This window comes from Dipodomys spectabilis, unplaced genomic scaffold (assembly GCF_019054845.1).
Source record: "Dipodomys spectabilis isolate Male_0828 unplaced genomic scaffold, ASM1905484v1 ptg000234l, whole genome shotgun sequence".
In the NCBI taxonomy this organism is placed as follows: Eukaryota; Metazoa; Chordata; class Mammalia; order Rodentia; family Heteromyidae; genus Dipodomys; species Dipodomys spectabilis.
Window position 1 is genome coordinate 19,834,493 of NW_024870911.1, and position 13,008 is coordinate 19,847,500.

The following is a 13,008-nucleotide window of genomic DNA, read 5'->3' on the forward strand; positions in this document are numbered from 1 at the left end:
AAATATATATAGGTACAATACTCTTCACAATAACTATTTTCATGCAGTCTATCCAGTAATTTTGAAAATCCTGTGCAAAATTCTTTGTGCTGGAAGTGGCCTCTCCCTGAACCTCTGCACGTGGTCCTGCTCAGGTGTCCCAGAACCATGTTCACATGATTTCACCTAATAGCTTTCTTGTTATCTTAAAGAGCTCCTTCATCCCTAACAGCTCATCTTCTTTCAAATAATCATCTGGGTACTATAATTAGTATAATACAAGTTATTCAGGAGGCTAAAATCTAAGGATCATAGTTCAAAAGCCGCCCAGGCAGAAAAATCTGTGAAATTCTTATCTCCAAGTAACCACCAAAAAGAAAAAAAAAAAAGTCCTATGGCTCAAGAAGTAGACTGCTAACATTGAGTAAATAAAGCTAAGGACCAGAGCCCAGGCCCTGAGTTCACGCCCCAGGACTGGCACAAAATAGATAAATAATCACAACCAACATCGAAAATGGTAATTATTAGGGGCTTGTGGTATGCTTGACTAAATTTTACATAATCTCAGTAACAGAAACTTCAACTTTTGCCTTTTACACTATTGGGTTCATAATAGTAACTGATTACTTTAACAAGTTATCCAAGTTTCACCATTTGTAAATGAGACACAAGTTTGTGGCATAATAATATGGACTAGGAAATTCTCTCACATCAATGTGCTCATCAATAGAAAATACAAACAGTCACCAGGCACTAGTGACTCACACCTATAATCTTAGTTACTCAGGAAGCTGAGATCTGAGAATATCACAGTTCAAAACCAGCCAAGGGCAGAAAAGTTGGTGACTCATAACTGCAATAATCTACTCAGAAAAAGCCCGAAGTGGCACTGTGGCTCAAGTTGAAGAGCACTAGCCTTTAGCACAGAGAGTCCTAGGAACAGTGCCCAGGCCTGGAGTTTAAGCCTCAGAATTGGAAAAAAAAAATACAAACAGTCCATTTGATTACCTCATAGCATCCTCCCAACCAACCTTTAAATTTCCTTTTATTTGTAATGACTGAAGTGTGAAAGAAAAAAGCCACTGTTAATATCTGGACACTGTCCTGACATAGCCAGGCAACCTCCAGAAATATGGGGAGACCCATATTGGGGACCCAGTAATCTCAGGAAGCAGTGGCATCTGTCAGTGACAGTAATGATATAAAGCAAAAACCCAAAATCTTTTTTTTGTTTTGTTTTTTATTGTGAAAATACCATACAGAGGGGTTACAATTACATGAGCAAGGTAATGAGTACATTTCTTATCAAGCATTTTTGCTGCCTCCTTTGTTTTTCCCCTACCATCCCTGCCCTCCCATCTCCATGACTACACTCCCCCCCTCTCACCTCCCCCCCACCCCCCACCCCTAAACCCCCCACACCCCCCACCAAAATCATAAAGTTTGTTTTTTTGACATAGCATCTTGTACATTTCATTGTTGCAATGGGTCCACCTGTATCCCTATTTAAACAATTTAAAATCCAAAATCTAATCACAACTTTCCTTAAGCACCAAACAAGGACATTTTAACTGCCAAGAAGCAGCCAGCCCCCTCTGCAAACTAAGGAAAAGACTGCCACTCTATCACCCATTACAGGTGGAGCTTTGCCTGGTCTGATTTCCTATAGACACAGTTTCTCAAAACACTCACATCTGTAAACCTACCTAGTAAGGAGGCTGGGATCTGAGGATGTAGGTTTTATAGCCAGTCTGGGCAGATAAGTCCATGAGACTCTTATATTGAATTAGTCAGCAAAAAGCTAAAACTAGAGGTGTGACTCAAATGGTAGAACACTAGCCTTGAACACAAAACCTCAGGGACAGCGCCCAAATGCTTATTCTCTCTCTCTCTCCCTCTCCCTCTCCCTCTCTCTCTCTCTCTCTCTCTCTCTCTCTCTCTCTCTCTCTCTCTCTCTCTCTTCCTCACTCTCTCTCGATCTCTCGCTCTCCATATATATGCAATATACATACATATATATGTACACGAACAAAAGAACAAAATCTGGGAACATTTCTCACATCTGTAGGCAGAGGAAAAAATACAACATAGGAAAGAACATAGTAGTTGTGTATTCGTAGACTTTGGTGACAAATGTTCAACTTGTGACCATAGATGAGGCATGACATGACTCAATAGTTCACATAGCATAGCATGCACTCTGAAACATATATGACCACCGTGGTGGCCATACATATCATCTCACTGTGATGAGATCAGAACCCATCATTCTCCTTTAGCTCAGGTTCCTTTCTTTCCTCTCCATTTCTTAGTATCTGTGGCCTCTGGTAGCTGTTCAAAATCTCTCTTGGGTTCTACCTACAACAGAAGCTCAGGTTTTCTCTGGGAGAAAGAGTGTGTCCTGATCGCTCAGACCTCAGAACAAATATGGAGACATGGTTGTTTGGTTTCCTTTTGGTGGGTAAAGGCAATTAGGGAAATTTTTTCCCTGTAATATTGGTAAGTACAAAGCCTTCCGAGATTTAGTCTTCAGTGAGCAAAGGGAAAAATTACTTAAACCTGGACCCCCTTCATGTCCAGCCCATGATGTCTAAAGCAACATCCTTAGGGAAAAAACAACTGACAAAAATTATATATCCTCTTACATGCTTTTTTAAATTGACATTTAAGATTTTAAAAAGACACGATTTAAGTTGAGACAGTTGCAAGTGATAGGACTCCCATTACATTAAAAGACTGACATTTTAAGTAAAACTGCTGCTTTACTCTTCACTCTATCCATTGCAACCAAAATGCCAAAGCAATGCACTCCCACTATTAAACATTTTTTAAAAGACAAGATATTTTTAAAGTTGAAGATTCCACAAAATTCTCTTTTCTCCTTAAACTTGTTTATCTGGAGGTCTTTGTGTCTCAACATATTTTGTTGATTGTTTCACCACATTCTTCCATAAAAATACACATATATAATTTAAAAATTCAGTAAGATATAAGGGTCCAAGTAGTAAAAGCTTATTTCTGGATTGAATTATGACCATTATTTCTATTTGTTATCATAGGATAGTATGTGCAATTTATACATTTTGACCAATAGCAAATGCATCATTGGAAATGTATCTCATACATCTCATACTGTTTCCAATTAGTTTATGAAATTAAGAATTAAAGTCAATTACGTAAAGTCCAGCATAAATATTTCTGTTTTCTGTGTGTATGCAAGTGTGTGTGTGTGTGTGTGTGTGTGTGTGTGTGTGTGCATGTGTGCACGTGTGCACTTGAAATCAAGGCCTCGTGCTGCCTCTTTGCCCTACTTTTTTTGTTCACAGTCTTAAGCCTCCAGTTTTGGCTTTTTGCTGGTTGACTGGAGATAGGAGTCTCATAAGATTGTCTGCCTAAGCTGTAATCCTCAGATCTCAGCCTCTAAAATGCTAGGGTTAGACCTGATCAATTTCTATTTTCTCTTTTCATTTGTAAGCATTGATCAAATAATTTCAAACAAATTATCTAGTAGCAATGAATACAATTTTATTTTCATAATATCACTCAGTTCTTTGTACTCTTTCTAAGTTGTATGACTGCCATCACCTTTTATCAAAAAGTGAGCACTCTATCAGCTGAAAAAAGTTTAGAGGCTATGTGATTTGCATGCTGATTGGTTATTCAGTCACTAGAAACATTCACATTTTTAACCTTCATGTCAAATTCCTAACAACTCTCTGTTTGATGCCTGAAGATTGTACCCATCATGGAAATGCATGCATTCTGCATGGACAGGAAAGTAGAAGAATTGTTGAGGAGAGATGGCCAAAATCACCACAGGCTGGTTGCAGTCAGTCAGACAGATTTGAACATGTTTCAAAATGTGAAAAATAAGTGGAAATGTGTCCTACTTAAGCTATCTGTATCCATATACCCATTTGAAGATTATTGACCTTACTCTCTTTACTATTTGTCACTTATTTAGGAACTGAAGACTGCATAATGATTAATCTAATCTAATGTATTAACTGTATCAATTAGTCCATGGAAATCAATTGAGTTTTTAATCAATCTAATGGCAACTGGTAAGCAGGTATAAAAATATAAACCAAAGAGCCAGGCACCAGTGGCTCACACCTGTAATCCTAGCTACTCAGGAAGCTGAGATCTGAGGATCACGGTTCAAAGCTAGCCCAGGCAGGAAAGTCCGTGAGACTCTTATCTCCAATAAACCACTAGAAAACCGGACATGGCACTGTGGCTCAAGCTGTAGAGCACTCGCCTTGAGCTGAAGAGCTGAGGGATAGCACCCAAGCCCAGAGTTCAAGCCCCACGACAGACCAAAAAAAAAAAAAAAAAAACATATATATACCAAAGACCTGAGCTCATGACTGTAATCCTAGCTATTCAGGAGACTGAGCTCTGAGGGTTGTGGGTTGAAGCCCACCTGGGCAGAAAAGTCCATGTGACTCTTATTTCCAATTAACCACTAAAAAGCCAGAAGAGTAGCTGTGGCTCAAGTGGTAGAACCCTAGCCTTGAGCCATAAAGCTCAGGGATAGTGACCAGACTCTGAGTTCAAGCCCTAGAACTGGCACACACACACACACACACACACACACACACACACACACACACACACACACACACACACACACACACACAATGAAAGCAGAGAACAAAGGAAGGTGCTTTCACCTTACCAGAAGAGGTGGTTAAAAGACTAAGAAAGGATAAGTAGGAGTAACGATGCTGCTGCGTGCTGACATGCTGTTATCTGGGCCCATTGTTGACAAACAATTGTGAGCAATGCTGAAATGTTCAGTGTACACCAGCAAGGTCTGAACGCTGGCAGAGGTAAATGCAGAGCCATGGTTTAAACAGGAAGTGTGGGATGAAGAGCAACCTCTCTTCAGAGGCCACCAAAGGCAGAAACACTGGTAAAGAAGGAGTGTAAACAAGGAGGTCAGGAGAAAGCAGGTGTCCTGAGAGGAATCGTCTGTTAGCCATGCCCCAAATACCTTACTACTTTACTTGGTAGATTTCTGATAGATTCAATTCTCTAAGGAACCTTCCAGAAAGAGGATGCTGAACACTCAGTTGTCCCTGGAATAAAGGCTTTCTGTGTGAGGTGGATGTAAACAACAGAACAGCCTGGGGACACCCTGTGGGTCCTTTATGAAATGGAGAAACTGAGGAGCAACACCATAAACTCCACCACACGAATTTCAGCATCCAGAAGCCAAGATTCCTGGGAACAAGGGGGGAAATCCCCAAGGTCAAGCTTCATGAGCGAGTTGTAAAGAAGAAAGGAAACTCAATAAATCCCCACAGATCAAAATAACAATACAATGCTTACAACATAAATCCTTTAAGGCATAAAATGTTTTTATATCCAGAATCTGACCACTTCATCATGAAGCCTTTCTTAATTAGCAAATAATAATTGTATATTTCATGGGGCACAACATGATGTTTTGATATAGCTACATTGTAGAAAGAGCAAACAGAGCAAGGTTCTCATGGCTCATTCCTGTATGAAGTCAGCTCAGGGAAGACGAACCTACAAGAGTCTTCTATCCAATTAGTAAGCAAAAAGCCAGAACAAGAAGTGTGACTTGAGTGGTAGAGTGCCAGCTATGAACAAAAAACCTGAGGGAGAATGTGAGACCCAGTACTGGCAAGAAAGGAAAGGAAAGGAAGGAAGGAAGGAAGGAAGGAAGGAAGGAAGGAAGGAAGGAAGGAAGGAAGGAAGGAAGGAAGGAAGGAAGGAAGGGAGGGAGGGAGGGAGGGAAGAAGGGAGGGAGGGAAGAAGGGAGGGAGGGAGGAGAGAGAAAGAGGGAAATAGCAAGAGAAATAGAGAGAAAGGGAGAAAGGGAGGAAGGAAAGGAGAAAGAAAGAAAGAAAGAAAGAAAGAAAGAAAGAAAGAAAGAAAGAAAGAAAGAAAGAAAGAAAGAAAGAAAGAAAGAAAGGAAGGAAGGAAGAAAAGGAAGAAAGGAAGGAAGAAAGGAAGAAAGGAAGGAAGGAGAAAGAAAGAAAGAAGGAGAGAGAGAAAGAAAGAAAGGAAGGAAGGAAGGAGAGAGAAAGAAAGAAAGAAAGGAAAGAAGGAAGGAGAAAAGAATGAAAGAAGAAAGAAAGGAAGGAAGGAGAGAGAAAGAAAGGAAGGAAGGAGAGAAAGAAAGAAAGAAAGAAGAAAGAAAGAAAGAAAGAAAGAAAGAAAGAAAGAAAGAAAGAAAGAAAGAAAGAAAGAGAAAGAAAAAGAAAGAAAGAGAAAGAGAAGAAAGAGGAAGGAAGGAAGGAATGGGAGAAAAGGAGGGAGGGAAGAAGATCAAATTAAAGTTAATAGACATATTCATTAACTCACCTCTAAATAAGCCTTTTTAACATGCAAGAGAAGTGCTAGGATTTGAACTCAGAGCCTTGTGCTTGTTAGGCAGATGCTCTACTGCTTGAGCCACTCCCCCCAGCCCTTTAGCAAATAGGGTCTAGCATGAATACCCTACCAGCCTGGACCTTGATCCCCCTATACACCCTTCCCACGTACCTAGGGTGAAAGTGATGTACCACTTCACCCTGCTAGTAATTGAAATGGGAATCTTGTACTTATGCCCAAGCTATCCTCAAACCATAATCCTTCTGATCTATGTTTCCTGAATAGCTAGAGTTATGGACATGGGCCACCAGCTATTTTAATACATCTTTGTTAGCAATATTAGTAGTAACATTAGTCATGATAATCCCATAAACGGGTACAGCACCCTTTGAACTAGTTCACCCCCTCTCTGTTATATTCCCTTAAGCACTTAATATAGGTGCTAAAAGAGAAAATGTAGCACAAACCTGGACACAGGCTTTAAATGGCTAATAACTGAACAAGAGAAAGAAAGTTTCTTAACAGATTGCTTCTCCATGAGATCAAGGGACATAATATTCAATTTCAAATGTAATTTACTTCGGCGTAGAGACATAAGCATAAGGTAGGTTTTGTTGTTGTTGTTGTTGTTGATGATGATGATGATGATGATGATTGTGGAGTTTGGTTTTGGGTTTTGGGCAGGGGAAGAGGGTGTTTTGGTTCCTCTCAGTGTATTAAGTTGTGTTATGCTGCCCTCTCGTGGTCATTGTAAGCCATGCTGTACCCAACAATGTTACACCTAAGTCAAATGTAAAATCAGAAAGAACCTTTATTACAGTGTTGAAATCAACTGAATTAAGTTCTGCTTTGACACATTCAGCAACATTAAAGAGTTTACGGTCAATTTTTTCATCACATGGGGATACATTTTCTACATTATCAGCTACATGATTGTGAGAATAGTGGTAATAGCACCCAGCTCATGTCTGTAATCCTAGCTACTCTGGAGACTCAGATCTGGGGATCAAGATTTGAAGTCATCCTAGGCAGACAAATCTATAAGACTCTTACCTTCAACTAACCAATAAAAAGTCAGGAGCGGAGCTGTGGCTCAAGTGGTAGAGCATCAGCATTGAGCCAAAAAGCTCAATGGAAGGGAGGAAGGGAGAAAGGGAGAAAGAAAAAGAGAAAGAAAGAAGGAGAGGGGGAGGGAGGGAGGGAGAAAGAGAGGAAGGGAGGAAGGGAGGGAGAGAGGAAAGAAAAAAAGAAAGAAAGAAAGAAAGAAAGAAAGAAAGAAAGAAAGAAAGAAAGGAAGAAAGGAAGGAAGGAAGGAAGGAAGGAAGGAAGGAAGGAAGGAAGGAAGGAAGGAAGAAAGGAAGAAAGGAAGAAAGAAAGAAAGAAAGAAAGAAAGAAAGAAAGAAAGAAAGAAAGAAAGAAAGAAAGAAAGAAAGAAAAAGAAAAAGAGAAGATAAGAGGAAGGAAGGAAGAGAAATGTTGGAAGAAAATGTTGGATCAATGGTTTAATATATTTTTAGCTACAAATAATAATAATGGCACACTTGCAAATCAAGCTAATGTGTACTTGTAAATTGTTTTTTTGTTTTTTGGGTTTTTTTGGGGGTCCGGTTGTGGGGCCTGAACTCTGGGCCTGGGCACTGTCCCTCAGCTCTTCAGCTCAAGGCTAGCGCTCTACCACTTGAGCCACAGCACCACTTCCGGCTTTTTTCTTTTTGCTTATGTGGTGCTGAGGAATCGAACCCAGGGCCTCTGGCATGCAAGGCAAGCGCTCTACCACTGAGCCACCTTCCCAGCCCTACTTGTAAATTGTTTACAACAGTGCCTGGTGAATAGCAAGTGATCAAACAATGATAGCACTGAGTACTGATGGCTCATGCCTGTAATGCAAGCTACCCACCAGGCTGACATCTGAGAATCACCATTCAAAGACAGCTGGGGCAGGAAAGTCGGCAAGACTCTTATCTCCAATTAGCTATCAAAAAGCCAGTGGAGCTGTGGCTCAAATGGTAGAGTGCTAGCCTTGAGCAAAACAGCTCAGGGATGGTACCCAAGCTTTGAGTTCAAGGCCCAGGACTGACCAAAAAAATGATCTGGGAGAAAATGAGGGAAGAGGTTGTTCAAAAAGAAATGTACTCAATACCTGACTTACGTAAATATAACCTCTCTGTACATCACCTTTACAATAAAAAGTTTTAATGATAACTATTATTCCTCCAAGGGGCTGACCATCATTTGTATTTCTCAATAGAATAACGAAAGAAAAATAAATGTGAGCCATTCTCACTTCTGCTAGAAACTTTGCCCAGAAACATTGTGTTCATAAGTTACAACTATCCAGGCTCTGAGAAGCTAATTGGACTCGGCATTTATTATACAGGAAATCAAAGGTCTGCACCACATGGCTCAACTGTTGTAATGACTCTGTGTCTTTTCTGGTTACCTTGGGTGTGGTTTTGTATTGTGGGAGCCACAGTGGGCTTCTGGAGATGCCACTTCACAAACTTCCAATGATTCCCATTTCCTCCAAATATCTTTCAAGAATACAGAAGCGCTGAAGATACTGTGGATGAAACAAATACTAAGAGAATCAGCTCCCACAAGCTGGCCATCATTAAAGGAAATAGTAACCTGACCATTTCCCACAAAAGGAGATCTGAGATGGATAAGGAACATGCCAGAAAAAGGGAGATGAAAGAAAAGGATTAGTCTGTAGGTAACAAAAGAGCAAGGCTGTTAAATCCCTTGTGAGATTAAAACAAAAAATGCAACATTAAAGTACAGATGCAAAAGTAACACAGAAAGACTAAAAATAGAGTGGAGCATTCTAAGATTTTTTTTCATGAGCAGCTGTGTCTTTTATAATAAATGATTGGCTTTTAAGTTGGCGTTCTCTATAATTAACACAGAATCCTGAATAGGAAGTACAACAGCTTTCTAGTTGTTGCTTTTTTTTAAGCAGACCTGAATGTTATGTTATTTTTTGTTTTGAGACCACTCATATTCAAAGATACTGTGTGTCAATCAGAATTACTTTCATCTGTGAACTACTATCCCCCTACTTTCCCCAGCTCATTTTTTAAAAAGTCTTCATTATCTTAGGAAAAAAGAACCAAATTTTTTCCAAAATGCAGTATAAAAAAATTCTTGAGGAGACAAAGAAATGGTATTTATATGGGGCAGGGGGGCCTTATTGTTATATCTCGACACATTTAAACTGTATTTAAAAAATGAAATGATTTTTTTCCATGACATACTTTCCAGTGGCTCATACCTGTCCCAGCCACATACAATACTGAGATTCAGAGGTCTGAAATTCTACCCAGCTTAGGAAGAAAAAAAATTATGAGCCTCCATCTCAATGGAAGAAGCTCAGTATATAACACACATCTGTCATTGCAACTATGATCAGAAGCATGATCACAGTCCAAGCAAAAATCAAGAGCCTATCTCAATCAACAATGCATTGGGCCACACCTGTGACCCAAACCTATAATCCTGGGGTCTCAGCTTCAGTCTCAAGAGACTGAGATCTGAGGATCCTGGTTTAAAACCATCCTGGGCAGGAAAGTCAGTGAGACCCTTGTCTCCAAGTAACCTCCAAAGAGCCAGAAATTGAGGCACGGCATAAGTAGCAGAGCACTAGCCTTGAGCAAAAATAAAAAGCTAAGGGACAGTATTCAGGCCCTGAGCTCAAGCCCCAGTCCCAGCACAAAAGAGGAGGAGGAGGGGGAGGAGGATGAAAAATTAGTGCAAAAGAGGACTGGAGTCTTGGATCAGTAGTAGAGTTGAATCCAGCAAGTGCAAGGCCCTGAGTTCAAAATCCAGAACTAAATGAGGAAAGGGACAAGTTTGACAAGAAATGTACTTATTACATTACTTATGGAACTGTAACCCCTCTGCACATCACCTTGACAATAAAAAAGAGAGGGGGAAAAAACAGAACTACCAAAAAACTAAAAGTACTATATTTCATTTTTACTATTGTGTTTGGTTAATTGCATCTAATCCATGAGTCTTATGTGAAAATACCCCTGTCTGGAAATTTATCACAATATATAATGAATGAATAAAAGCAGAATGTCAACTTTTCTACCTCAAAATTACATAAACAAGAAAAACAACAAAATCATGTAAGATGTCTTTGAAGTACTTGTCAGACACAACGTTATATATGATACACATACATGATACATTCAAGAATGTGCATATATGTGTGTAATAGACACATGTTATATATGTATTATATGTGTATGGGTATATGTTCATATATATGTTTGTCTTTTAGGTCCAATATCCAAATGAGAGAAATGACCTTTGTCCTTCTGCATTTGGTTTACTTGGCTTAAGAGGATGGTTTCCAAATTCATCCATTTCCTCATGAACAACTTAATTTCATTCTTCATCTACTTTATGCTCAGCAACACACCACTGTGTGTGTATACATATATGTGTGTGTGTGTGTGTGTATGCATGGATCAAAAAAATATTATATATGTGTGTAATATATTATAATATATATGTCTTGATGCATTCATCAGTTGTAGGGCATCTGAAGAAAACAGTTTAGTATTTCCCCAAGAGGATCAATCTTAGGTTTTAAAATTCTTTTTAGGAAAGATATCATGGATTTACCTTTTACTGGTGTCGTTACATGTTTTCACTTTGGTATCTTATACACATCTCTGCTCTGCACTGGCTTTCAGGGCAATGCCTAGGTCTGACACAGACGTAGTGGTAGTTGTGGTGTAGAAATACGGTCCACCCTCTCTATGCATAGATCTGGCATCCTCAAGTTCAAACAACCCAAATCAAAAATATTGGTGGGAGAAAGCCACGTCCCTCCTGAATATGAACACTTTTTTTCCTGTCGTTATTCCTTAAGCACAACAGTGTACAACTATGAACATAGTATTGACATTGTGTTGGGTACTAAAGGAATCTGGAGATGATTTAAAACCCATAGGCATGGGCTATAAATAAAGACTACACTGTCTTATATAAGGGAGGTGAGGCTGTCAGGATTTCAGTACCCATGAAGGCTCTGAAATGAACCCCGACGGGTACAGAGGAAAGACATATTCGTCAAGCATAAAAGCAATCAGGGAAGTCATGCAGCCCCAATCGTGGTGTTCGGTTCATGCCCTTCAGTTGTTTGTTCAGAAAACAACAAAGCACAGTGCAATTAACAAAATTACTGTCTGGAAACAAGAAAATAATGAGCCGCTGTCACTGGTTTTCTGTCATCAGAGTTATGTTAGAAGTTCTTTGTCATGTAATTATGTTTAAACAAAATGAAATGACAGCTATGGCTTGTGTTTTGTAAAGGACAAGGACTCACTCTGAGGAGGCAGGGTGCAAAAGGGTACAGGAAGACGGATTGATGGGTTCGATATTGGATGTGTGAATTATGAAAAGCCTCACAAACTAGAGGGTAAAAAAAATAATAGTCCATCTATGTGTCACAAAATTCTGAGAAACGAAATGTAACACGATGAAACTTTAGTTGCCCAACAGCGCCCTCTGCTGGATTCTAAGGGGCATAGCCAGCAAGTTACAGAGAAAGGTCAACAATGAAGAAAACCAAAACAAAGTCTGCCATGCACCTCCTCTTCCTTCCACTCCAGCAGGAAACAGGATCTTGTTTTGGAATCTGGAAAATAATCATTTAGTTTGTGAGAGTTAATTCTGTGCAAGGTGTTTTTCACAGGCAAATAAGGCACTGAGAATAGGATGAAAACTGTCTATGAGAATACACACACACACACACACACACACACACACACACACACACACGGAAAGAAGGCTGTCTTCCAGGCCCTTGGAGTAGCAAACAAGAGAATTCAAGTGGGCAGGGGCTAAAAAACCAACTATTGAGTGAAGGGCCAAGTGAAGATCTACTCCCTGTAGCCTGACAGAAAGCAGACCTGGCACTTTAACTTAGACATGAGGAGTTTGAGGTCCAGGATTACCCAGTGTCTCCAAACTACGCAAAGAAATGCTCCCGGAGGAAGAGAATTGAACACCAGGCCATAGGTACTTGGTTCTCATGCATGGGTCCAGATCAAGTCCCTGATCCAGTGACTATGTTCCAGATTCCTTGCTCACCCCTCCGTCTTCATCATCACCCATGACATATGCACGTGAGGGCCACACCAGAATTGTCCTCCCACATTTAGAAATGCTTTAGGGTTTTTGCTAACAGGAGAATCTCCCTCTGGGGGTGCAGTTGGATGAAAGAGCCTGCCAAAGAGACGCTCATAGAATACTTCCTATTGCTGCTATAACACATTGCTACCAAGTTACAGGCTCACTTAAAATATGATATAAGTTCAGTTTGAGAAATCACACAGGATTATGTCTACAGTCCTGATCCCCTTCAAAGCTGGCCACATAGACCAGCCACCACTTCACAACCCCTAATCACCCTCTGACCCTCCCCATCTCCATCTTTTCCCTTACCTGGTCTCTAGTAATTACAATGACTTAGATACTCCCAGATGATCTAATCTCAACATCAGTTGACTAGCAAACTTAATCCTGCCTTGTGGTGTAACATAGACCCTGTCCCAGGAGGAGGTAGAATGTGAATTTTCTGCTTCTCACACTTCACCTACCCCCAGGATTGACATAAAGAAAGACACACACTTCACCTCGCCTTTCCTTGTATTCAGTCCTCAA

General features: G+C 40.1%; 1 long non-coding RNA gene across 1 annotated transcript in view; it reads right to left on the minus strand.

The window, feature by feature from the left end:
- Positions 1-6,887: 6,887 nt before the first annotated feature.
- The window catches only part of LOC122124359, a 17,324-nt gene continuing 11,203 nt past the window's right edge, over positions 6,888-13,008 (minus strand). Inside the window, exons 2-4 of the long non-coding RNA XR_006150524.1 lie at positions 11,934-11,980; positions 8,771-8,890; positions 6,888-7,111 (exon numbers count right to left, since the gene is read on the minus strand). This is a non-coding gene — a long non-coding RNA (uncharacterized LOC122124359). The remainder of the gene's footprint in view (positions 7,112-8,770; positions 8,891-11,933; positions 11,981-13,008) is intronic.